The sequence below is a fragment of the Triticum aestivum genome, chromosome 7A, assembly GCF_018294505.1.
Source record: "Triticum aestivum cultivar Chinese Spring chromosome 7A, IWGSC CS RefSeq v2.1, whole genome shotgun sequence".
Taxonomy (NCBI): Eukaryota; Viridiplantae; Streptophyta; class Magnoliopsida; order Poales; family Poaceae; genus Triticum; species Triticum aestivum.
In genome coordinates, this window is record NC_057812.1 from 87,946,090 (window position 1) to 87,972,357 (window position 26,268).

The 26,268-nt window shown below is 42.4% G+C and overlaps 1 pseudogene; it reads right to left on the reverse strand.

Annotated features, from left to right (window-relative positions):
- Positions 1-492: 492 nt before the first annotated feature.
- Positions 493-1,550, reverse strand: LOC123153079 (oryzalexin E synthase-like; annotated as a pseudogene).
- Between the last annotated feature and the right edge of the window lie 24,718 nt (positions 1,551-26,268).

Sequence of the window (26,268 nt, forward strand, 5' to 3'; positions counted from 1 at the left end):
GTTTATAGCAATATCTAGTGGAGTCATCTATCAATGTGATGAAGTATTTCTTTCCACCTTTAATCAACATGAAAGACCTAGAACCTTTGGCTAAGGTGAAACTCAGGATTAAATCCAACTTGGCTAGCCGCGTCATAACACCGAAACTAATGTGACAAAGACGTGAATGCCAAACTTCAGATTCATTAACATTCGAATGAATATGGTTCACGACTTTATTACAAAAATTTGCAAGGGAACGGCGTCCTTCTCAACCCGCGGCGCGGCGCGTCGTGACGAGGCGTGGCGAGGCGGGCGGTGGAGGAGGAGTGCGCAAGGGCCTCTTCTCTTCTCAAGCTCCAATAGCATGTAAAAGAGAAACCCTTATAAACCACTTCAACTCTTCTTCCACTAGCGGGGTGGGACTAAACTTCTCACTACACCTAATGCCATATAACCCACATGGGCCCTTAGAGATTTTTCAGAAATTGCTATATGAGCCTAGAGCCCATCTCAAATTTCAGCATTTCGATACTCCTTTTTTGGATACCTCTCGGTCACATCCACCTGGTCAGGTGACATGCCATGAGGCAGCCGCCACTCCAAGGCATGCAGCATGGATGCCACCATGAAGGGCACGAGGAGCTCCACCATGGGCAATGCTGGGCACAGCCTCCGGCCGGTGCCCAGTGGGATAAACTTGACCTCCTCCCCCCACATGCCGAGTTCCGTCTTCCCTAGGAAATGCTCCGGCATGAACTCCTCGGGCCACTCCCAAGCCGCCGGGTCGCGCATGATGGACCACGAGTTGAAGATTATGGTTGCGCCCTTGAGCACGGTGTATCCGCCTATCTCCATGCCCTCCTCCACCACCAGGTGTGGCAACAACAACGGCGCCACGGGGTGCAGCCACATCGACTCCTTCGCCGCAGCCTGCAGGTATGGCAGCTTCACCACGTCTGCCTCTGTTATCATCCTTTCCTGGTCCTGCGCGAGGGCCGCCTTGATCTCGGCGCGCATCGCCGCCATCACGCCTGGGTCTGCACTCCACCGTGATCTTGGTCGTCTCCGTGCCCGCCGCCCAGGATGTTGAACAGCATGGCCTTCAAATCGCGGCGGCTCAGCTTGCCAGCGGTTCCCAGTGCCAGCAGCGTGTCCAGGATGTCCCAATGATGCCTGCCCTTGGCACCGCCCAGCCGGTTGTCGATGATCTTGTCCAGCAGATGGAAGACGTGATTCATGTGTGTGGCCGTCCAATGGCGAAGGCCCTGCAGGTCCAACACCTGGAGCAACGGGTACAAGTCTGACATGTTGGGCTCGGCGAGGAGCCCCACTATGTCCTCCAGAAGGTCCCTCGGCTTGTCCTGTCCATCGAGGGAGAAGAGCGTGTTCGTGAGCAGGTCGAACCGTCGAACATGCTGTGGTACAGGACGTGGCCGATTTCGACCTCCTGCCTGGCGCAGCGGCGGAAGGCGTCCGACATGTGGTGTACGGCACGCTCCCGAGCGCCCTGCGCCGTCGCGAGGCGAGAAGATATGTGTGGCGGCTATTATAGATTTTCTACTAAACATCCCTGCTGTCCAAATTTACTTTCGTGTTGTATCGTCAAGAAGCAAGATTTGACATTGTAAAGATGAGAGATTCAATCTTGGCCATTCTCTTTGAGTGAATAATTTCGCTGGAGACATGTTATTTGTTGTTGAAGTGGTTAGTTTGGATATTTTCTTCTATAAGTTAATAATGTGTGGAACATCGTTGCCGAGAAGAGGTGATCCGGTGGCATAGTGTTTTCAGTTGCATTTTTTAAAGTTTGTATCACCGTGCAATCTGTAATATTTCTGTATTTCACAAAGACTAGAGGTGGCTACTGCAGAAGTCCTATTTCATATCTACTGTAATTGTTAGCAGAAGGTTTAATGTGAAATGTGCATTAAGTGGTCTGAGATCCCTCCACCTAAATCTATACCATTCATCTCCAATTCAGTGGTCCAGGATGCATTTTTCTGTTTTTGCACATGGAAACAACTTATTAAAGGTTACATGGTGAATTCAGGATACTCTGCGCCTTAAAAATCCAGGATGTATGGAGCAATCGGCAGGAAATATCAAACGAGAGAAGCTTTACTTGTCAACTAAATTAAAACTATGAAGTACCCCAGCAAACTATGTAGCTGAAGATTCCGTAATCCGCATTTCGCAGTTAACAGTGATCAAATTAGCCACCGAACAGCCAGAGGACCGTAGGATGCGCGGACAAATGCTTGGCATATGTTACAATGTAACTTGAGTTGAAAGTGTACAATCAGATGGAATTAATCATCAAATTAGCTGGACTGTTTTGCTAGTTGTCAATCAAATTAAAACTAGGAAGTTCCCCAGCAAACCAAGCAGATGCAGTTGAAGATTCCATGATCCAGATCCCACTAAAGAAACACCAATCAGATGAACATTCACTTTTGAAAAATCAATCCCACAACCAACAAACCAGAATCATATTCAGGGAAGATGACACTAATTGGAGACATGAGGAAGGTAGAGTGTTCAAGGCAAACTGTTTGTTCAAGCTTCTAGTTCAGAACCTTCAACTATGCATTATTTTAGTTCATAGCAACAATTCCTAACCTCTCTCTGCATATAGGCTCATCAACATTATCCAACTACAAAGTCAGGAGGCCACTACTTGTAAGCGTCAACACAGTAATAAATACGAGAGCTGGCAAATTAGTTGTGATCTTTCTTTATTACCAAATTTCAAAGTCTGTGTATGCCAAAAACTAATTCTGTGCCATAAGATGAACCTAAAGAACTTACCACAAAAATACATAAATTAACAAACCAAGTGCAATCATCCAGAACAGTATGTAGAATGGTAGTCTAACAAATCCAAGCATGACCCCAAAGCAATTCAAGTATATATGGAGATAATCACAGCTCATGTACATGCAACCTTTACTTCTCCTGTAAGGTGATAAATTTGCAAGCTAAAGGCCAAATTTTGATTATCTATTATACAAACTTTGAGTACGAAAGTAGGACCCTCGTTTGAGACCAAGGGATCTTCCATCATTTACTTCTAGCCTTTTGTATATTCACTGGGAGCAAAAAATGAGATCAGATTCCATCGAAATCTCATGCAAGTTAGCAGGCGCCATAAACCAATTAACCAAGTAATATGCTTCAGGAAAGTCAAAAGATTCAGATGTGCACACTAACTCCAAGCTGCACCAAAGAGGATGAAGCCACTGAATGCCAGTTCAAACTGAAAGCTGCCACAAAGACCAAATCATCAAGTAACATGCATCAGAAGTCAAAACCATCGGGGAAGCAGACACAGTCGTCTGATGGCTTCACCAAGTCCCTGCACCAACTGACGTTTTGCTATACTTTCCAACCCTACAATCTTGCATTAACACCTCCAACACTGCAAATGCACGAACAACCCATACTTCAACAATTCTTTGGAAAAAGTCAGGCATTATTATGAAGTCTAGGTAGAGAGTACTAATATTTGAGGTTGTAGGAAACTCTTCCATCCAGAAGCCCTGAACTCTGCGGATCAATTTGAATACTCAGACTAACAACTCAGGAAAGTGGTTTTCTAACAGACAAAATTGAAAAATATGAAATTAGGTCTCCAAAGAGATTTTCACATAGCATGACATGCTCTAATCTTATATGCTCTGAAACTTGATGATATGGTGAAATAAGACTGTTCACTTAGGAGACTTGATTGCACACACTAATTTGCTAAAGTTTATATGCTTGGAAGAGAAAAAAACGTATTACAAATGGATATAAAACCAAAGTATCAATGAGTGTGCCTCATCCTTCCCACCGGGAAGCTCTATTTATGAGCATCATATAGACTATTTCCACTTGGCAGCAAGGCATGCTAATAGGCACACAAAAAGTTAACCTGTACATGATGTTTATCTCTTATCATATCTATCTTTGTAAAGGAAAAAATGCAGAATAACCAAATGTCATCTATGGAATAAAAGCTTAGTATCGTTATTTAAAATAGTACATCATAAATCACCTATGAAATCATCATTTTTTTTACCAAATTTTAGTTCCATTGTCTACCATAATAAATCATCACAAATAGTCGATCCTCTCATCAAGATGCAGCTACACCCGTGCCTTTGCCATGGCTGAAAAGTACCAGATGCATCCTAATAAGTTACCCAGAGATAAATTTGCTTGCACGTATTCTAAATGCCTATTGATGGCCTTGTTCTTTAGCAGGCACTAGGAGTAGCCGCGTCCACCATAAAAAAAATTAACTATCACTAATCTGTCCTGAAAAACATGCCCAACCAAAATATAAAAAGCAGGGAGGTAAAATATTCTGGGTGCATGATGGACGGGCAACATGAGCTAAATTTTATTATCTCACTTGAAGTGTAAAGCATGGATTGCACAATTGCACACAGAAATTAAGGATACACATGTCTAGAGCAGGGTCCGTACGGACCTTCGGATGAACACATCGAGCATCAACTAGAGGCAGAAAGAAATCCACGGTATGTCAAAAAATTCAGTTGCTAGTTTGCTACTACACCATGCTTCATCACACACGTACTACCACACATCAAATGTATGCGGTAAAATTAAGAAGATAGTTAAACTGGCAGATCAGGTGGAATGCATGGTGCAAATTTGAAATTTTGGACAACCATTCAGTTTTATAGTTTACTTGCAGTAGAATGCCTTGCCTAAACAATACTTCATAGATTATAATATGTCTATTTTGAGGTAAGGGGACCACGTGGCAAGCAAGATGTCATGGACAAAATTTGAGGAATAGTCTGCTCACACTTCAGTGGACAACCGACGAAGTATAGTGATAATAAGTGGGAGCTTACTCGATCGAGCATCCAGAGCTTCGCCTAGTTTTTTCCCTGGCAGACATCAGTTCTCTTCTCCTTGGAGGCTGAAGGACCCCTTTGAAGGCAGTGTTTAAGACAATCATGGCATTCTGGCAAGGCCAACAACAGTACCTTAAACTGATCTACCAGCAAACTTTTGGTCGAACAAATGAGAACCAATCCTAATTCCTGGTATTGTTTGCACCTGATGTGTCTCCAAGCTGCATTTGATGTATGTTGCAGTGACGGCCTGCTTCCTAAGTTCCTCACCCTGAACAAAGGGGAGGATGACATAAAAATCATCTCTTTGTGCCACTGATTGTTGAAAAGAAGTTGAAAGAGAGAAAACAAACATGTGCAGCTATTGTTGCTGAAACACCAACATGGTCTGCTAAGTAGGCTCGGTGGTGGCTTACTTCAGCTTTATTTCAAAGAATGTACACCAGCCATCTTCCCGCTAGTCCCCAACATTGCCGCATGCCACCCTTTGAGAAGATAGTAGACAGGTGATTCTTCAACTGAAGATGAAGAAATGAAGGAAGAGCGGAAATTTACCTAAGGCATTGGACCCACACCATTCATGGATGGAGTCTCGAGGAACCCTCTTCTCCACTTCTCTCAACCCGCAACCACCATTGCTGCCTCGCGTTGTGCAACCGAGCTACATATGAAAGAACGGCTTCAATGGACAAAAGAAACAACACATGGGACGCAAAACTAGGCATACAGAAAATAGTTAATTTAGCCAGGACAAATTAGAGCAGTACAAAAAACCATATCTAAGTGGATACTTTTATTTTCAGCACTTTGTTTGTCCCTTTAATTTTCTCTGATGCCTTGTTAGCAGGGGCTGCACATAAGGATAGTTGCAAACACGTGACACTCCAAAATGGTATTACTGCACCAGAAGTAACCCCCCGCCACATACAGCGCGTGGTTGCACCTGCAAGATCGAAATCCATATAAAATTATCTAACATTCTCAGTCAGTTTACTAACACATTGTATGGCAAAGATGAACCATAGCTAAAAAGGTGATCATGGGTTCTAACAAATGTCTCTCAATACATCAAGAACAGCTCTAGGGTTTGTAACCAAAGATCAATGAAGGAGCTTATAGGGCCCATATCAAATAGATTGATTATTGCAGCCAACATAGTCAAAATCGAGCAAGCAGCATCTAACTGAGCGCAAACATCATCTCTCAATTCAGTGAATAAAGCTACAGAACTGCTACATGGAATGATTAAGGAGTGAGCTCGCCAGGCTATGTGGCATGAGTTTGGTGAGATGAGATGATAATGACATGCAGGGGAAAAAGTGATGACAATAAATTTCAGTTCATTGGAGCTAAATTTCAGAAAAAGATGAAATACTTGAGTAAAACACTAAGCACAAAATCTTTGCCTCAGCCTGCTTGGATTTTTGTCAAACACATAGCAGGCATAGATAAAACAGAATCCAGAGAAATAAAGCTGAGAATTTGTGGCGGCGTAACTTGAATTTGGACAGCACAAAGCAGGGCTACAAAATAAAAATCTGAACCCGAATTACAATAGATCACAGCAGGTCAGCGAAAATGAATAAATGTACCTGTGGGCAAGAGAAACAGAGCAAGAAACAATGAGAACATAACAATTTAAACTGATTCCAACTCACTGCTAGCATGGTCTGGGCTTAAATTAAATCTGCAATCACAGGGAGGGCAGAAGCAAATAACCTAAATCAAAGACATGAACAAGTAGCTACATGAAATAAAAATAGGTAGTAAGAGTTAAAACTGGAGTGTAGTCTTATTTGCTTGTAGGATGCGACATTAGTTTGAATCTCCATTGTTGCACCTTTGCAGATAAATCTGGATTCAAAATATTGCCCAGTAAGATAATTTTAAAGGATGACAAAGTTACGATGAACTGGAAAATAGTAGATTTAGAAAAGCTGCAACTCAGCAGCAGGTTGTACTTGAATTCGTCAACTATGACCTGGAACGAGCAAGATACCTTTCGATAAGTTAGTGAAGCTCAGCTAAAGCATGTGTCAAACAAACAGGAGGTAAAGGGTAAATAAGCATCTTTCAGTTGGGGTAGGGATGACCTGCAATAGTTGAGAATTACCAACCAAGGACAGGGAAAACCTTCTGCAACAATTGAGAATTACCGACCAAGGATAGAGAAAACCTAATGTTTGGGAAGTTTAATAGTTGAATAAGAAAGGTTATTAAAGATCTATTCATCCACCAATATAATATCACTTCATAAGTACTACCCTCCTCCTACTACTACATCTAAAGAAGCACAAACACATAATAAAAGTAACATCAGGTGCTCCAAGAAGGCTCATACCACTGAAATTGTCAGCTATTCTAATTAATCCAAATCATCCTCCCATACTGATCTTGTACTCGTAACATTCTTGGGGAGGCTAGCAAAATCATCGAAGTCTACTAACTACGATCAATTTGTATCATCTCCATGCTCATATCCATATGGGGCACATACAAGCTACTAAGGTTAGGTCAAAATATCAAAAATCCATGTGCTCAAGGTATCTCCAACCTAGAATCCAACTAGTAATATCCAAAATAATCCAACTAGTGCAAGATCAGGTGCTCCAACAAGGCTTATACCATTGAAATTGTCATTTACTCTAATTAATCCAAATCATCCTTCCATGATGATCTTGTACTTGTAACATTCTTGGGGAGGCTAGCAAAATCATAAAAGTCTACCAACTACGATCCTTTGTATCATCTCCATGCTCATATCCATATGGGGCACATACAAGCTACAGAGCTTAGGTCAAAATATCACAAACCCATGTGCTCAAGTTATCTCCAACCTAGAATCCAACTAGTAATATCCAAAATAATCCAATAGTCCACCAATACCGCATTGATGCTAATCATACTATACTTATATAAATCCAATACATCTCAAGTTGATCATGCTACACCCTAAACTTTTCTAATTTCAAGCTCATGTCAAAATAACACAAATCCAAGTGCCCAATCTCAAGTTTAATTATGACCTAGAATCCAAGCAGATATATCAATGAACCTAGCACAAACAACATTTCTATTTCTCCAATATCTTTGTTTTCTTCCTATTAATTCATTCCAACATAATGTAATAGTCCATCAATTTTCAAAATCATGTTGATCATATTACACTCATATAAATCCAATATATCTCCGATTGATCATACCACACCCTAACATTCTCCAGTTTCAATCTCTAAAGGTGTGAATCTAGTACAAATCATAACTAAGATCCAACCATCTTCCTGCTTTGCCCAATCGCCACACCCTTGACGCTTGGCTCCAAGTGCAATGAATGACGCCAATGACAGTCCGCTCGCAACAACGTTTTCATCCCTTTCGCCATAACTCATGTGCAATCCGCTCCCTGCCAGTCCAACCAGGCATCCTTTGCCTGGCTTCGGGTTGCTATGTGCGATGACTCAATCCCACATTTTGTGTTCCCCTGCTGGGCGCCTCCATAGCCACACAGGCAGTTGGCACCGCAATGGCTAACCCACAAGACACAACCGAGAGCACGACGTTACCTACCGCCAAAGGCCAAGGACGCACGGCGGAAGAACGTGTGATGCCGGATCAAGTTAGTGGCACGGAACCCGCAAACAGGGAAGGACACCAAGCCGAATTGGCGGGAATTGAACAATGCACTGGAGGAGGGAGGGGGTGAAAACCCTTATAGCCACACCGGGCTTTGCGCCAAGCCGTTGCGGCAATGTCGATCTTTCGGCAATCGAGTAAAGCTTCTCACGTGCTTTCTCATCGCTCCTCTAAAACTACCTCGGCCACCACTGGATTACTATAGATCCAAAAATTAGAAGTTATTTATCCACCAGATTTTTTTCAAGATCACAATCATCTAAGTAATCTAAACTATTCCAAGGTTATGAAAGATCTATTTATTCACCAACATAATATCATTTCATTAGTACTACCCTTCTACTATTGCATCTAAAGGAGCACAAACACATAATAAAAGCAAGATTAGCTGCTCCAACAAGGCTCAAACCACTGAAGTTGTCATCCATTCGAATTAATCGAACCATTGTCCCATGATGATCTTGTACTCGTAACATTCTTGGTGAGGGATAGCAAAATCATCAAAGTCTACCAACTATGATCCATTTATGTCATCTTCATGCTCATGTCCATATGGGGCACACACAAGCTACTAAGCTTAGGTAAAATTATCACAAATCCAAGTGCTCAAGTAATCTCCAACCTATAATCCAACTAGTAATATCCAAGCTGATCCAACAGTCCACCAATACCACATTCATGCTAGTCATACTATACCTATATAAATCCAATAAATCCCAGGTTGAACTTGCTACACCCTAAAGTTCTCCAGTTTCTAGGGCATGTGAAAATATCACAATCCAAGTGCCTAATCTCAAGTTTAATTCCGACCTAGAATCCAAGCAGATATATCACTGAACCTAAGACAAACAACATTTCTATTACTCCAATATCTTTATTTTGTAATTACTAATTCAATCCAAGATGATGTAATAGTCCATCAATTTTCACAATCATGTTGATCATATTACACATAAATCCAATATATCTTCGATTGATCATAGTAAACCCTAAAGTTCTCCAATTTCAGTCTCTAACATTGTGCATCTAGTACAAGCATAACTATGACCCAACCAAGCCCACTATCATGGTTATCTAAGTCCAATATAAAGCAATAGCTTCCACTAGATGACTATAAATCCAAAAATTAGAAGTTATTTATCCACCAGATGTTTTTCAAGATCACAATCACCTAAGTAAATCCAAACCGTTCCAAGGTTATTAAAGATCTATTTATCCACCAATATAATATCACTTAATAAGTACTACCCTCCTCCTCCTACTTCATCTAAAGAAACACAAACACATAATAAAAGCAACATCAGGTGCTCCAACATGGCTTATACCATTGAAATTGTCATCTATTCTAATTAATCCAAATCATCCTCCCATGCTGATCTTGTACTCGTAACATTCTTGGGGAGGCTAGCAAAATCATCAAAGTCTACCAACTACAATCCGTTTGTATCATCTCCATGCTCATATCCATATGGGGCACATACAAGCTACTAAGCTTAGGTCAAAATATCACAAATCCATGTGCTCAAGTCCAACCTAGAATCCAACTAGTAATATTCAAAATAATCCAATAGTCCACCAATACCGCATTTATGCTAATCATACTATACTTATATAAATCCAATATATCTCCGGTTGATCATGCTACACCCTAAACTTCTCTAGTTTCAAGCTCATGTCAAAATAACACAAATCCAAGTGCCCATTCTCAAGTTTAACTATGACCTAGAATCCAAGCTGGTATATCAATGAACCTAGCACAAACAACATTTCTATTACTCCAATATCTTTGTTTTCTTCCTATAAATTCATTCCAAGATGATGTAATAGTCCATCAATTTTCACAATCATGTTAATCATATTACACTCATATAAATCCATTATATCTCAAATTGATCATACCACACCCTAACATTCTCTAGTTTCATTCCCTAAAGGTGTGAATCTAGTACAAATCGTAACTACGATCCAACCATCTTCCCGCTTTCCCCAATCGCCACCCCCCTTGATGCTTGGCTCCAAGTTCAATGAATGACGGCAATGATGGTCCGCTCCCAGCAACGTTTTCATCCCTTCCGCCATACCTCATGTGCAATCTGCTCCCTGCCAGTCCAACCGGGCATCCTTTGCCTGGCTTCGGGTTGCTATGTGCGATGACTCAATCCCACATTTTGTGTTCCCCTGCTGAGCGCCGCCATAGCCACACTGGCAGTCGGCACCGCAATGGCTAACCCACGAGACATAGCCGAGAGCACGACATTACCTACCGCCAAAGACCAAGGACGCACGGCGGGAGAACGTGTGATGCCGGATCAAGTTACTGGCACGGAATCCACAAGCAGGGATGGGCACCAAGCCGAATTGGCGGGAATTAAACAATGCACGGGAGGTGTGGGAGGGGGTGAAAACCCTTATAGCTGCATCGGGCTTTGCGCTAAGCCGTTGCGGCAATGTCGATCTTCAGGCGATTTTGTAAAGCTTCTCATGTGCTTTCTAATCGCTCCTCTAAAACTACCTCGGCCTCCACTAGATTACTATAGATCCAAAAATTAGAAGTTATTTATCCACCCGAATTTTTTCAAGATCAGAATCATCTAAGTAAATTCAAATTGTTCCAAGGTTATTAAAGATCTATTTATTCACCAATATAATATCACTTCATAAGTACTATCCTTCTACTATTGCATCTAAAGGAGCACAAACACATAATAAAAGCAAGATCAGCTGCTGCAACAAGGCTCATACCACTGAAGTTGTCATCCATTCTAATTAATCGAAACCATCCTCCCATGATGATCTTGTACTCATAAAATTCTTGATGAGGGCTACCAAAATCATCAAAGTATACCAACTATGATCCATTTATATCATCTTCATGCTCATGTCCATATGGGGCACATACAAGATACTAAGCTTAGGTAAAATTATCACAAATCCAAGTGCTCAAGTTATCACCAACCTATAATCCAACTAGTAATATCCAAGATGATCCAACAATCCACCAATACCACATTCATGCTAGTCATACTATACCTATAAAAATCCAATATATCCCAAGTTGATCATGCTACACCCTAAAGTTCTTCCAGTTTCAAGCTCATGTGAAAATATCAATAATCCAAGTGCTCAATCTCAAGTTTAATTCCGACCTAGAATCCAAGCAGATATATCAATGAACCTAGCACAAACAACATTTCTATTACTCATATATTTTTGTTTTCTTCCTATTAATTCATTCCAAAATGTTGTAATAGTCCATCAATTTTCACAATCATGTTCATCATATTACACTCACATAAATCCAATATATCTCCGATTGATCATACTACACCCTAACGTTTTCCAGTTTCAATCCCTAATGGTATGAATCTAGTACAAATCATAACTACGACCCAACCATCTAATTCATTCTAAGATGATGTAATATTCCATCAATTTACACAATGATGTTGATCATGTTACACTGATAACCCACAAGTATAGGGGATCGCAACAGTTTTCGAGGGTAGAGTATTCAACACAAATTTATTGATTCGACACAAGGGGAGGCAAAGAATATTCTCTAGTATTAGCAGCTGAGTTGTCAATTCAACCACACCTGGAAACTTAATATCTGCAACAAAGTATTTAGTAGCAAAGTAATATGATAGTGGTGGTACCGGTAGCAAAAGGTAATGATAGCAAAAGTAATGGTTTTAGTATTTTGTAGTGATGATAGCAATAGCACGGAAAAGTAAATAAGTGAAGAACAATATATGGAAAGCTCGTAGGCAATGCATCAGTGATGGAGAATTATGCCGGATGCGGTTCATCATGTAACAGTCATAACCTAGGGTGACACATAACTAGCTCCAATTCATCAATGTAATGTAGGCATGTATTCCGAATATAGTCATATGTGCTTATGGAAAAGACTTGCATGCCATCTTTTGTCCTACCCTCCTGTGGCAGCGGGGTCCTAGCGGAAACTAAGGGATATTAAGGCCTCCTTTTAATAGAGTACCAGACCAAAGCATTAACACATAGTGAATACATGAACTCCTCAAACTACGATCATCACCGGTAAGTATCCCGATTATTGTCACTTCGGGGTTAATGGATCATAACACATAATAGGTGACTATAGACTTGCAAGATAGGATCAAGAACTCTCATATATTGATTAAAACATAATAGGTTCAGATCTGAAATCATGGCACTCGGGCCCTAGTGACAAGCATTAAGCATAGCAAAGTCATAGCAACATCAATCTCAGAACATAGTGGATACTAGGGATCAAACCCTAACAAAACTAACTCGATTACATGATAGATCTCATCCAACCCATCACCGTCCAGCAAGCCTACGATGGAATTAATCACGCACGGCGGTGAGCATCATGAAATTGGTGATGGAGGATGGTTGATGATGACGATGGCGATGGATTCCCCTCTCCGGAGCCTCGAACGGACTCCAGATCAGCCCTCCCGAGAGGTTTTAGGGCTTGGCGGCAGCTCCGTATCGTAAAACGCGATGAATCATTCTCTCTGTTTTTTTTCTCCCCGAAACCAAATATATAGAGTTGGAGTTGTGGTCGGAGGAGCTCCAGGGGGCCCACGAGGTAGGGGGCACGCCCTAGGGGGGCAGGCGTGCCCCCCACCCTCGTGGACAGGTGGTGGGCCCCCTAGTCTTCATCTTTTGCAAGGATTTTTTATTATTTCCAAATAGATGTTCCGTGAAGTTTCAGGTCATTCCGAGAACTTTTGTTTCTGCACATAAATAACACCATAGCAATTCTGCTGAAAACAGCGTCAGTCCGGGTTAGTTCCATTCAAATCATGCAAGTTAGAGTCCAAAACAAGGGCAAAAGTGTTTGGAAAAGTAGATACGACGGAGACGTATCAACTCCCCCAAGCTTAAACCTTTGCTTGTCCTCAAGCAATTCAGTTGATAAACTGAAAGTGATAAAGAAAAACTTTTACAAACTCTGTTTGCTCTTGTTGTATATATGTAAAGCCAACATTCAAGTTTTGAGCAAAGATTATGAACTAACCATATTCACAATAACGCATAGGTCTCATGTTTACTCATATCAATGACATAATCAACTAGCGAGCAATAATAATAAATCTCGGATGACAACACTTTCTCAAAACAATCATAATATGATATAACAAGATGGTATCTCGCTAGCCCTTTTTGAGACCGCAAAACATAAATGCAGAGCACCTTTAATGGTCAAGGACTGACTAGACATTGTAATTCATGGTAAAAGAGATCCAGTCAAGTCGTACTCAATGTAAACTAACACTAATGAATGCACATGACAGTGGTGCTCTCCAACTGGTGCTTTTTAATAAGAGGGTGATGACTCAACATAAAAGTAAATAGATAGGCCCTTCGCAGAGGGAAGCAGGGATTTGTAGAGGTGCCAGAGCTCGGTTTTAAAATAGAGATGAATAATATTTTGACCGGTATACTTTCATTGTCAACATAACAACCAAGAGATGGCAATATCTTCCATGCTACACACATTATAGGCGGTTCCCAAACAGAATGGTAAAGTTTATACTCCCCCTCCACCAACAAGCATCAATCCATGGCTTGCTCGAAACAACGAGTGCCTCCAACTAACAAGAGTCCCAGGGGTAGTTTTGTTCGCAATTATTTTGATTTGATTTGTATATAGCATGGGACTGGGCATCCCGGTGACCAGCCACTTTCTCGTGAGTGAGGAGCGGAGTCCACTCCTCTTGAGAATAACCCGCCTAACATGGAAGATACAGACAGCCCTAGTTGATACATGAGCTATTCCAGCATTCAAAAAAGGATATTTATTTGAAGGTTTAGAGTTTGGCACATACAAAATTACTTGGAACGGCAGGTAGATACCGTATATAGGTAGGTATGATGGACTCATATGGAATAACTTTGGGGTTTATGGGATTGGATGCACAAGCAGTATTCCCGCTTAGTACAGGTGAAGGCTAGCAAAAGACTAGTAAGCGACCAGCTAGAGAGTGACAACAGTCATGAACATGCATTAAGATTAATCAACACCGAATGCAAGCATGAGTAGGATATAATCCACCATGAACATAAATATCGTGAAGGCTATGTTGATTTTGTTTAAACTACATGCGTGAACATGCGCCAAGTCAAGTCACTTAAATCATTCAGAGGAGGATACCACCCTATCATACCACATCACAACCATTTTAATGGCATGTTGGCACACAAGGTAAACCATTATAAGCTCCTAGCTAATCAAGCATGGCACAAGAAACTATGATCTCTAGTTGTCATTGCAAACATGTTTATTCATAATAGGCTGAATCAGGAACGATGAACTAATCATATTTACAAAAACAAGAGAGGTCGAGTTCATACCAACTTTTCTCATCTCAGTCAGTCCATCATATATCGTCATAATTTCCTTTCACTTGCACGACCGAACGATGTGGATAATAATAATAGTGCACGTGCATTGGACTAAGCTGGAATCTGCAAGCATTTAATAAACAGGAGAAGACAAGGCAATATGGGCTCTTCTATCAGATCAACAATAATGCATATAAGAGCCACTACAACAATTTAATTACGGTCTTCTCCTATCGACCCCAAAGAAAAGAAATAAATAAAACTATTTACACGGGAAAGCTCCCAACAAGCAAAAGAAGAACATGCAATCTTTTTGGGTTTTCTTTTTAATTACTACTACAAGCGTGGAAATTAAAACTAGCTAAAAGCTACAACTATTATTTTGGTTTTTCTTAAGGTTTATCAAACACACAAGAAGAAAGCATAAAAAGTAAATAAACTAGCATGGATGATACAATGAAAAAGTATGAGCACCGACCTCTAGCAATGAGTGTGTGAACATGAATATAATGTCGGTGAGAAATACGTACTCCCCCAAGCTTAGGCTTTTGGCCTAAGTTGGTCTATGGCCACGGCTGGCCTGGCGGATATCCATAATAATAGTTGGGGTCGTACTGCGATGAAGAAGACTCTGATTGCCACTGGTTGGCAATCATCTTCGGATCCCAATGGTAATTAGACTATCGTGGAGGATCAACTTGTGGTTCCGACTCTGGCTCTGTGGCTGATGTAGGGTTCTGATAGGCGTGAATAGCCTCTAACGGAACAAGGTACTGGCCTGAAGATAAATCAAACAAGGAAGGAGCAGGCAGGGTAATAGTCTCAGGATGATGTTTATGAAAGAACAATTTGTATTTAAGCTCCCCCTCCCTATTCTTAACAATAAAATCGCATGCCACCATACTCTTATAATCTAAATAAACATGAGGCAACAATTTTTCTTCCTTCTCATAATGCCTAATAGGTATGTTAAAATGTGCAGTTAGGCGTGAAGCATAGATGCCTCCAAATATGGGGCCCTTTGTACGGTTCAGACTTAACCGTTTGGCAATAATACCGCCCATACTAACAGAGTTATCACTGAATAAACCGTGGAACAAAATAATAATATCAGGAACACTAAGGTTTCCACAGTTTTCACGACCAATTAAGCAACGACTAGCAAATATTGCAAAGTAGCGTAAAACAGGAAAATGTATGCTAGTGATTCGTGCATCGGAGACCTTCCTCATTTCCCCTACAGTGATGGTATCAATAAACCCATCCACATCGCCGCGATGTGGTTCCTCTGTCGTTCCCTCGAATGGGACCAAACAAACCCGACAAAAACCATAAAGTGACATCTCCTTATGCTCATCATATAAATAAAACTCCACCGTAGGTGGTGAGCTCCTAGAATGGAAATGAAAGTGTTGCACAAAGATATTGGTGACTAAGAGATACTGGTCATGTTGGCCGTGGAGGAAGGCGGTGAGGCCTGCATTCTCAGCCAATTCATACAAATCATCATAAATCTCGGCTGCTCTCAGGAAATCATCGGAAGGCCATTCACACGACCGAACCTCCGCGGTGCGAGGCAGATTATATTTGGGCTTCTTTGCTTCTTCATTTTGCTTTTCCTTCGAGCTTCGGCTCGATGAGCCCCTAAAAAATCTCTTCATTATTTTCTGAAAAATTCTGAAAGTTTTAGTAACTTCAAAACAAAAGTAAACCAAACTCAACAAAATTGATAGCAACAACTCCTACAAGTGCCTAGAGCCTATATCATGCATTAGAACTATTTTGACCATACAAATTTGACATGCAAGCTCAAGAACAGGGTCACCTAGGCAGCACAAATTTGCAATGAATAAAGCACTAGAACAAAAACTAATTGGACCAATGGAGGAGTCACATACCAAGGAACAATCTCCCCAAGCAGTTTTGTGAGAGGTGCTTTGAGCAAGGAGATCGAAAATGGCGGCAAAATGAGCTTGGACTCGGGTTTGAGCTGGATATTCGTGTTTGTGGGAGGAAGGAGTGTGTGGGTGCAGGAATAAGTGGAGGAGGGCCACTGTGGGCCCACGAGGCAGGTGGCGCGCCCAGGGGGGTAGGGCGCGCCCCTGACCCTCGTGGCCAGGTGCCAGCTCCTCTTGTTGTGTTCTTAGTGCCAAATATTCTAAAATATTTTAGAAAAAATCATATTTAAATTTCAGGGCATTTGGAGAACTTTTATTTTCGAGGTATTTTTATATTGCATGGATAATTCAGGTAACAGACGGAAAATACTTATTTTTATTTTATTTAATATAAATAAAATAAAGTATAAAGAGGGTATAGAGAGTTGTGCCTTCTAGTTTCATCCATCTCATGCTCATCAAAAGGAATCCACTAACAAGGTTGTTCAAGTCTTGTTAACGAACTCATTCCGAATAACATGGAACCGGAGAAATTTCGAATAACACTATGTTACCTCAACGGGGATATGCACATCCCCAATAATAAGAATATCATATTTCTTCTTGACAGTAGGAAGAGGAAATTCAAAACCTCAAAATATAATTGATGGGATTTTTCCAATAGAGTTGATACTATGAGCTTGAGGTTGTTTCCTCGGAAAGTGTACCGTATGCTCATTACCATTAACATGAAAAGTGACATTGCCTTTAGTGCAATCAATAACAGCCCCTGCAGTATTCAAAAAGGGTCTTCCAAGAATAATAGACATACTATCATCCTCGGGAATATCAAGAATAACAAAGTCTGTTAAAATAGTAATGTTTGCAACTACAACAGGCACATCCTCACAAATACCGACAGGTACAGCAGTTGATTTATCAGCCATTTGCAAAGATATTTCAGTAGGTGTCAACTTATTCAAATCGAGTCTACGATATAAAGAGAGATGCATAACACTAACACCGGCTCCAAGATCACATAAACAGTTTTAACATAGTTTCTTTTAATGGAGCATGGTATAGTTGGTACACCGGGATCTCCTAGTTTCTTAGGTATTCCACCTTTAAAAGTATATTTAGCAAGCATGGTGGAAATTTCAGCTTCCGGCATCTTTCTTTTATTAGTAACAATATCTTTCATGTACTTAGCATAAGGATTCATTTTAAGCATATCAGTTAATGGCATACGCAAAAAGATAGGTCTAATCATTTCAGCAAAGCGCTCAAAATCCTCATTATCCTTTTTCTTGGATGGTTTGGGAGGAAAATGCATGGGTTTTTGAACCCATGGTTCTCTTTCTTTACCATGTTTCCTAGCAACAAAGTCTTTCTTATCATAATGTTGATTCTTTGATTGTGGGTTATCAAGATCAACAGCAGCTTCAATTTCTATATCATTATCATTACTAGGTTCAGCATCATCATGAACATTATCATTAACATTATCACTAGTTTCAGGTTCATTACCAGATTGTGTTTCAGCATCAGAAACAGAAATATCATTTGGATTCTCAGGTGTTTCGGTAATAGGTTCACTAGAAGCATGCAAAATCCTATCATTTTTCTTTTTCTTCCTATTAGAAGGACTAGGTGCATCCACATTATTTCTCTGAGAATCTTGCTCAATTCTCTTAGGGTAGCCTTCAGGATACAGAGGTTCCTTAGTAATTCTACCAGTTCTAGTAGCCAGTCTAACAACGTAATCATTATTCTTACTATTCAATTCATTGAGCAAATCATTTTGAGCTTTAAGTACTTGTTCTACTTGAGTGGTAACCATAGAAGCATGTTTACTAATAAGTTTAAGTTCACCTTTAACATTAGCCATATAATCACCCAAGTGTTCAAGCATATTTGAATTGTATTTCAATTGTCTACCAAAATAAGCATTAAAATCTTTATTCTTAGCCATAAATTTACCAAACTCATCTAAGCATGGGCTAGCAAATTTAGTAAACGGGATTTCAACTTTATCATATCTATCGAGAGAATTTACCTTTACTACTTGTGTCAGGTTATCAGGACCATGCGTTTCTTCAATAGGAGATGGATTAAGGTCATATGTTTCTTCAACAGGCGGTAAATTAAGACCGTGTATTTCTTCAATAGGAGGTAAATTCTTAACATCTTCAGCTTTAATACCTTTTTCTTTCATAGATTTCTTTGCCTCTTGCATATCTTCAGGACTGAGAAATAGAACACCCCTCTTCTTTGAAGTTGGTTTAGGAATAGGCTCAGGAGTTGGTTCAGGAAGTGTCCAATTATTTTCATTTGTCAACATATTATTCAATAGAATTTTAGCTTCATCCGGTGTTCTTTCCCTGAAAACAGAACCAACACAACTATCCAGGTAATCTCTGGAAGCATCGGTTAGTCCATTATAAAAGATATCAAGTATTTCATTTTTCTTAAGAGGATGATCAGGCAAAGCATTAAGTAATTGGAGAAGCCTCCCCCAAGCTTGTGGGAGACTCTCTTCTTCAATTTGCACACAATTATATATACATATATATATATATATATATCCCTTAAAGCAGCTTGTTTCTTATGAGCAGGGAAATATTTAGCAGAGAAGTAATAAATCATATCCTGGGGACTACGCACACAACCAGGATCAAGAGAATTAAACCATATCTTAGCATCACCCTTTAATGAGAACAGAAATATTTTAAGGATATAAAAGTAGCGAGTTCTCTCATCATTAGTGAACAGGGTGGCTATATCATTTAATTTAGTAAGATGTGCCACAACAGTTTCAGATTCATAGCCATGAAAAGGATCAGATTCAACCAAAGTAATTATATCAGGATCAACAGAGAATTCATAATCCTTATTAGTAACAAAGATAGGTGAAGTAGCAAAAGCAGGGTCAGGTTTCATCCTAGCATTTAGAGATTGGTTATTCCATTTAGCTAATAACCTCTTAAGTTCATAACTATCTTTGCAAGCTAAAATAGCTAAAGAAGCTTCTTTATCAAAAACATAACCCTTAGGAATAACGGGCAAGTCTTCATCATCACTTTCATCAATATTATAAGATTCAATATTTTCATTCTCTCTAACCCTAGCAAGTTGTTCATCAAGAAATTCACCAAGTGGCACAATAGTATCAAGCATAGAAGTAGTTTCATCATAAGTACCATGCATAGCAGAAGTGGCATCATCAATAACATGTGACATATCAGAACAAATAGCAGAAGCAGGTTTAGGTGTTGCAAGCTTACTCAAAACAGAAGGTGAATCAAGTGCGGAGCTAGATGGCAGTTCCTTACCTCCCCTCATAGTTGAGGGATAAATCTTGGTTTTTCGATCTCTCAAGTTCTTCATAATGATAAGAAAATATAAATCCCAAGTGACTCAAAGAATAGAGCTATGCTCCCCGGCAACGGCGCCAGAAAATAGTCTTGATAACCCACAAGTATAGGGGATCGCAACAGTTTTCGAGGGTAGAGTATTCAAGCCAAATTTATTGATTCGACACAAGGGGAGCCAAAGAATATTCTCAAGTATTAGCAGCTGAGTTGTCAATTCAACCACACCTGGAAACTTAATATCTACAGCAAAGTATTTAGTAGCAAAGTAATATGATAGTGGTGGTAGCGGTAGCAAAAGTTAATGATAGCAAAAGTAATGGTTTTGGTATTTTGTAGTGATGATAGCAATAGCAACGAAAAAGTAAATAAGCGAAGAACAATATATGGAAAGCTCGTAGGCAATGGATGAGTGATGAAGAATTATGACGGATGTGGTTCATCATGTAACAGTCATAACCTAGGGTGACACAGAACTAGCTCCAATTCATCAATGTAATGTAGGCATGTATTCCAAATATAGTCATACGTGCTTATGGAAAAGAACTTGCATGACATCTTTTGTCCTACCCTCCAGTGGCAGCGGGGTCCTAGAGGAAACTAAGGGATATTAAGGCCTCCTTTTAATAGACTACCGGACCAAAATCATTAACACATAGTGAATACATGAACTCCTCAAACTACGGTCATCACCGGCAAGTATCCCGATTATTGTCACTTAGGGGTTAATGGATCATAACACATAATAGGTTACTATAGACTTGCAAGATAGGATCAAGAACTCTCATATATTGATGGAAACATAATAGGTTCAGATCTGAAATCATGGCACTCGGGCCCTAGTGACAAGCATTAAGCATAGCAAAGTCATAGCAACATCAATCTCAGAACATAGTGGATACTAGGGATCAAACCCTAACAAAACTAACTCGATTACATGATATATATCATCCAACCCATCACCGTCCAACAAGCCTACTGAGGGAGTCCTGGATTAGGGGGTCTCTGGACAGCCGGACTATATCCTTTGGCCGGACTGTTGGACTATGAAGATACGAGATTGAAGACTTCGTCCCGTGTCCGGATGGGACTCTACTTGGCGTGGAAGGCAAGCTAGGCAATACGGATATGCATATCTCCTCCTTTGTAACCGACCTTGTGTAACCCTACCCTCCTCCGGTGTCTATATAAACCGGAGGGTTTTAGTCCGTAGGACAACATACAATCATACCATAGGCTAGCTTTTAGGGTTTAGCCTCTCCGATCTCGTGGTAGATCAACTCTTGTACTACTCATATTATCAAGAATAATCAAGCAGGACGTAGGGTTTTACCTCCATCAAGAGGGCCCAAACCTGGGTAAAACATCATGTCCCCTGCCTCCTGTTACCATCCGCCTTAGACGCACAGTTCGGGACCCCCTACCCGAGATCCGCCGGTTTTGACACCGACATTGGTGCTTTTATTGAGAGTTCCTCTGTGTCGTCATCATTAGGCCTGATGGCTCCTTCAATCATCGATAGCGATGTAGTCCAGGGTGAGACTTTTCTCCTCGGACAGATCTTTGTATCCGGCGGCTTCGCACTGCGGGCCAACTCGCTTGGCCATCTGGAGAAGATCAAGAGTTACGCCCCTGGCCACCATGTCAGGTTTGGAAGCTTAAACTACACGGCCGATATCCGCGGAGACTTGATCTTCGACGAATTCGAGCCCCTGCCTAGTGCGCCACACGGTCACGATGAGCATGATTTAGCTATACCATCGGACAGTGTTCGGGAGATCGTATCGGCAACCGCTTCGACCCTCAATTCGAAGCCAGTTGCGCCATCCATGGACGGGTGGATAGACCCCGCCACGGAGGCCATATCCTCAGCGGCGATTGAGCTGAGTATCGACCTTACCCTTCACGAGAGCCGTGATGCCAAACTACCGGATCCTTCCCCGGCCACAGACTCCGAACCGCCTGTGCCCATGCCTATCGAATCCGACTGGGTGCCGATCATGGAGTTTACCTCTGCGGATATCTTTCAGCACTCGCCCTTCGGCGACATACTGAACTCATTAAGGTCTCTCTCCTTGTCAGGAGAGTCCTGGCCGAACTATGTGTGGCAGGATTGGGATGCGGATGACGAAGAAATTCGCCGCCCACCCACCACCCACTTAGTAGCCACTGTCGATGATTTGACCGACATGCTCGACTTCGACTCCGAAGACATCGACGGTATGGACGATGATGCAGGAGATGAACAGGAACCACTGCCCACAGGGTACTGGACGCCCACTTCGTCATATGACGTATACATGGTGGACACACCCAAAGAAAACGATGATGAGGAACGGAAGGACGCATCGAATGGTTGTTCCCTCGAGAAGCAGTCAAAGCGGCGGCGTAAGCGCCGCTCCAAATCCCGCCTCGGCAGAAACAACGATCATATAGACCCAACGTTAGAGCAGGGTGAACCATCGCCCGACCACGGCAACACGGAGAATTGAAGCGAACAACCCAACTCCGTCGAAGATAACAGCCCGGGCGACATCACACCGGAGCAACAGAATGCCCATCAAAGGCTTGTTGCCACTGCGAGGAGTCTGAAAAAGCAGAAGCAAAGGCTCAGGGCTGCACAAGACACACTCAGTATCAGATGGAGTGAAGTACTCAACACTGCAGCGAAGTACGACGGTAATCGCCACACCAAGAGCTACCCGAAGAGAAAATTGCTACCTGAATTCGATGAGGAGGCCTTAGATCCCCCTCAATTAAAAAACAAAACGGCCATCCGGTCGGATAGACGACCTCGTGGCCAACATAGAGCGGCAAACGACGCTGCACATAAGCCAGTACGCGATCCACGCGAGGGCTCGCATCAAAAGGACGGCGCAACCAGATCCATATACGGGCCACGCAAGCGCGCTCTAGCATGCAATGCAACACAACAAACACCCGAACACCACAGTACACGCAAATACAGGGGTGCCGCACACCCCCTATGTTTCACCGATGAGGTGCTGGACCATGAATTTCTAGAGGGATTCAAACCCGTAAACATAGAGGCGTACGACGGAAGACAGACCCGGGGGTCTGGATTGAGGACTACATCCTCCATATCCACATGGCCCGAGGAGATGATCTCCACGCCATCAAGTACTTACCCCTCAAGCTCAAAGGGCCAGCTCGGCACTGGCTTAAAAGCCTCCCCAAAAACTCCATTGGAAGCTGGGAAGAGCTCGAAGACGCTTTTCTGGCAAATTTTCAAGGGACCTATGTCCGACCATCGGATGCAGACGATTTAAGTCATATAACTCAACAGCCCGGAGAGTCAGCCCGAAAGCTTTGGAATAGGTTCCTCACTAAAAAGAACCAAATAGTCGACTGTCCGGACGCCGAAGCCTTAGCAACTTTCAAGCACATCGTTCGAGACGAATGGCTTGCCAGACACCTCAGCCAAGAAAAGCCGAGAACAATGGAAGCATTAACAAGCCTCATGACCCGCTTTTGCGCGGGCGAGGACAGCTGGTTAGCCCGATGCAGCACCAGCGACCCAAGTACATCCGAAGTCAGGGACGGAAACGGGAAATCACGACGCAGCAAAAATAAGCGTCGGAATAAAGAAGACAGTCCGAAAAGCACGACGGTAAACGCCGGATTCAGAAGCTCTCGGCCAGGTCAGCAAAAGCTGCCCTCCAAAGGCAACAAAGACAAACTGTCCAGCCTAAACAAGATTCTGGACCAAATATGTCAGATCCATAGCACCCCTGATAAACCTACAAATCATATCCATAGAGAATGTTGGGTCTTCAAGCAGTCCGGCAAGCTCAACGCCGAACATAAGGGGCAGGATACACCAAGCGAAGACGAGGATGAGCCTCGCAAGCAAAGCACTGGGGAACAGAAGAAATTCCCACCAGAAGTCAAAACAGTAAATGTGTTACACATGACAGAGGGGAGAAACAAAGCGGCACTCCTAGAGACACATGCCCCGAGGCCTATCACCGCAGAGTTCTGCCACTGGTCGTCCCAACCGATCACCTTCGACCATCGGGATTACTCGGCAAGTATCCGGCGTGCAGGATGGGCTGCCTTGGTACTAGATCCAATAATTGATGGATACCACTTCACATGAGTCCTGATGGACGGCGGCAGCAGTTTAAACCTGATATATCAGGACACAGTCCGCAAAATGGGGATAGAACCAACAAAAATTAGCTGCAGCAATACTACCTTTAAAGGAGTAACACCAGGCCCAGAGGCCCATTGCACGGGCTCCCTGCTACTAGAGGTTATATTCGACTTTCCCGATAACTTCCGCAACAAAAATTTAACATTCCACATCGCTCCGTTCCAAACTGGTTATCAAGCACTACTCGGACGCGAAGCTTTCGCTCGCTTTAACGCAATACCGCATTATGCTTCTCTCATGCTTAAGATGCCCGGTCCACGTGGCATCATTATAGTAAATGGAAATATCGAGCGCTCCTTGCGCGGAGAAGACCATGCGGCTGCCTTGGCAGCCGCACACTAAACGGCCCCACCAACTAATGCATCTGCCAGGTAATTAAGACCACAGACACGGTTAGACAAGTCCGGCGCAGCTATATGTACTTGATACAGGTTTGATGGCTATACCCCTATTACAATACAAGGGGCTCAACGCATGCAAGGAAGTGGCAATTAGGCTCAACTTTACTCATCTTGAACTGTATATAGTTTATTTAGTATAACCTACCTTTTTGCACGACAACTTTTCAACTAAGTTCCTCTCTTTTACAGATGACCATCATGCTACACCCGTCTAGGACACGACACAACGGAGACACAGGCGCAGACGTGCAGCAGGGACCCGTTCCAAGGATTCTTTTTAGATTAAGACCCTGCGTAAACCTTTTTTACTGTCTCTTGTTGATACACATCCCTCGGATTCTCAGTACAATTGAGAAGGATGCTGGCGTATTGGCATGTGGCCACGTCAGAATATTGCACGTACCTGGACACAAGAGGTTTATTACCAAGGGCACTGTTTAGGCCCGGTTTACATCATAAAGACCGAATACCTTAGGGAGTGTTCGGCGTCGCGAGTTTGGCCTTATATGCATCAGCTCCGAATCATGTCTTTGGTCAAATGTTGGGTTTGCCCGACTCCTGTGTTTTGCTGCCTTACGTTCCGCTCTATCGTCTAAGGCGGCACCAGGAGAACTACTGCGATTGTGCCCTGGTTCACCCGGACGAGCACCTCAGTAGAGAAAGCCGAAAACTGACTGTCATGATATAGCGTGAGACTGGTCAACCACTCGATGACCTACCGGAATCTTCGTGATTCCTCCGCCTTAACGAAGGGCTGTTTCCCGGCCAGGCATGTACGCAACCCGAATTCGGATGAGTGTGGAGCCACCAGGGGCTATATAGTAGCCCCACTATCAAACTCCTCTGGCTAAGTGAAAGTGTTAAAGCATTATAGTCCGATTGCCTAGTTCGCTGCGCTATCACCTCCTTAATGGACCAAGACATTGGATCAAGTGTGCATGCGTCTTCTGCGAACACCCCCGAATTATATGCGTGGGGGCTGAAGCCGATGACTGCCATCTTTCAGGTTATATACATATATAGATAAACGGCCACACATGAGGCATCATAGTACTTTCGGGCAAAAGTATAAATACAGCCTTGATAAACTCAACAAAACATTGTTTTGACAATGGGAATACATGTCACTCAAACATAATATTCTTCGAGCACTGAGCCTCTATCGAACGAGCACCTTGAAGAACTTCTTCAAAGTAGTGCTCGGCAGCCACTCGGCCTATGGCCGAACCCTGTGCCGCAACAGTGGTGGCATCCATCTCCGCCCAGTATGTTTTGACGCAGGCAAGGGCCATCCGCGAGCCTTCTATACACGCCGACCTCTTTACAGCATCGATGCGTGGCACAGCGCCAAGGAATTGTTGCACTAAGCTAAAGTAGCTATTCGGCCTTGGCCTTCCTGGCCACAAATGATCCACAACGGACCTCATGGCCAGTCCGAATAATCTATGGAGCTCGGCCCAACTGGTCAATCGCTCATTCAGCAACAGCGGACGGACTGGAGCATGAAACTGTGACCAGAACAGCTTCTCCACTTTAGGACCTTTCTGATCCTTGAAGTACTCTGTAGCATCCGCAGCACTTGTAGCCAAATCCATGTACTCA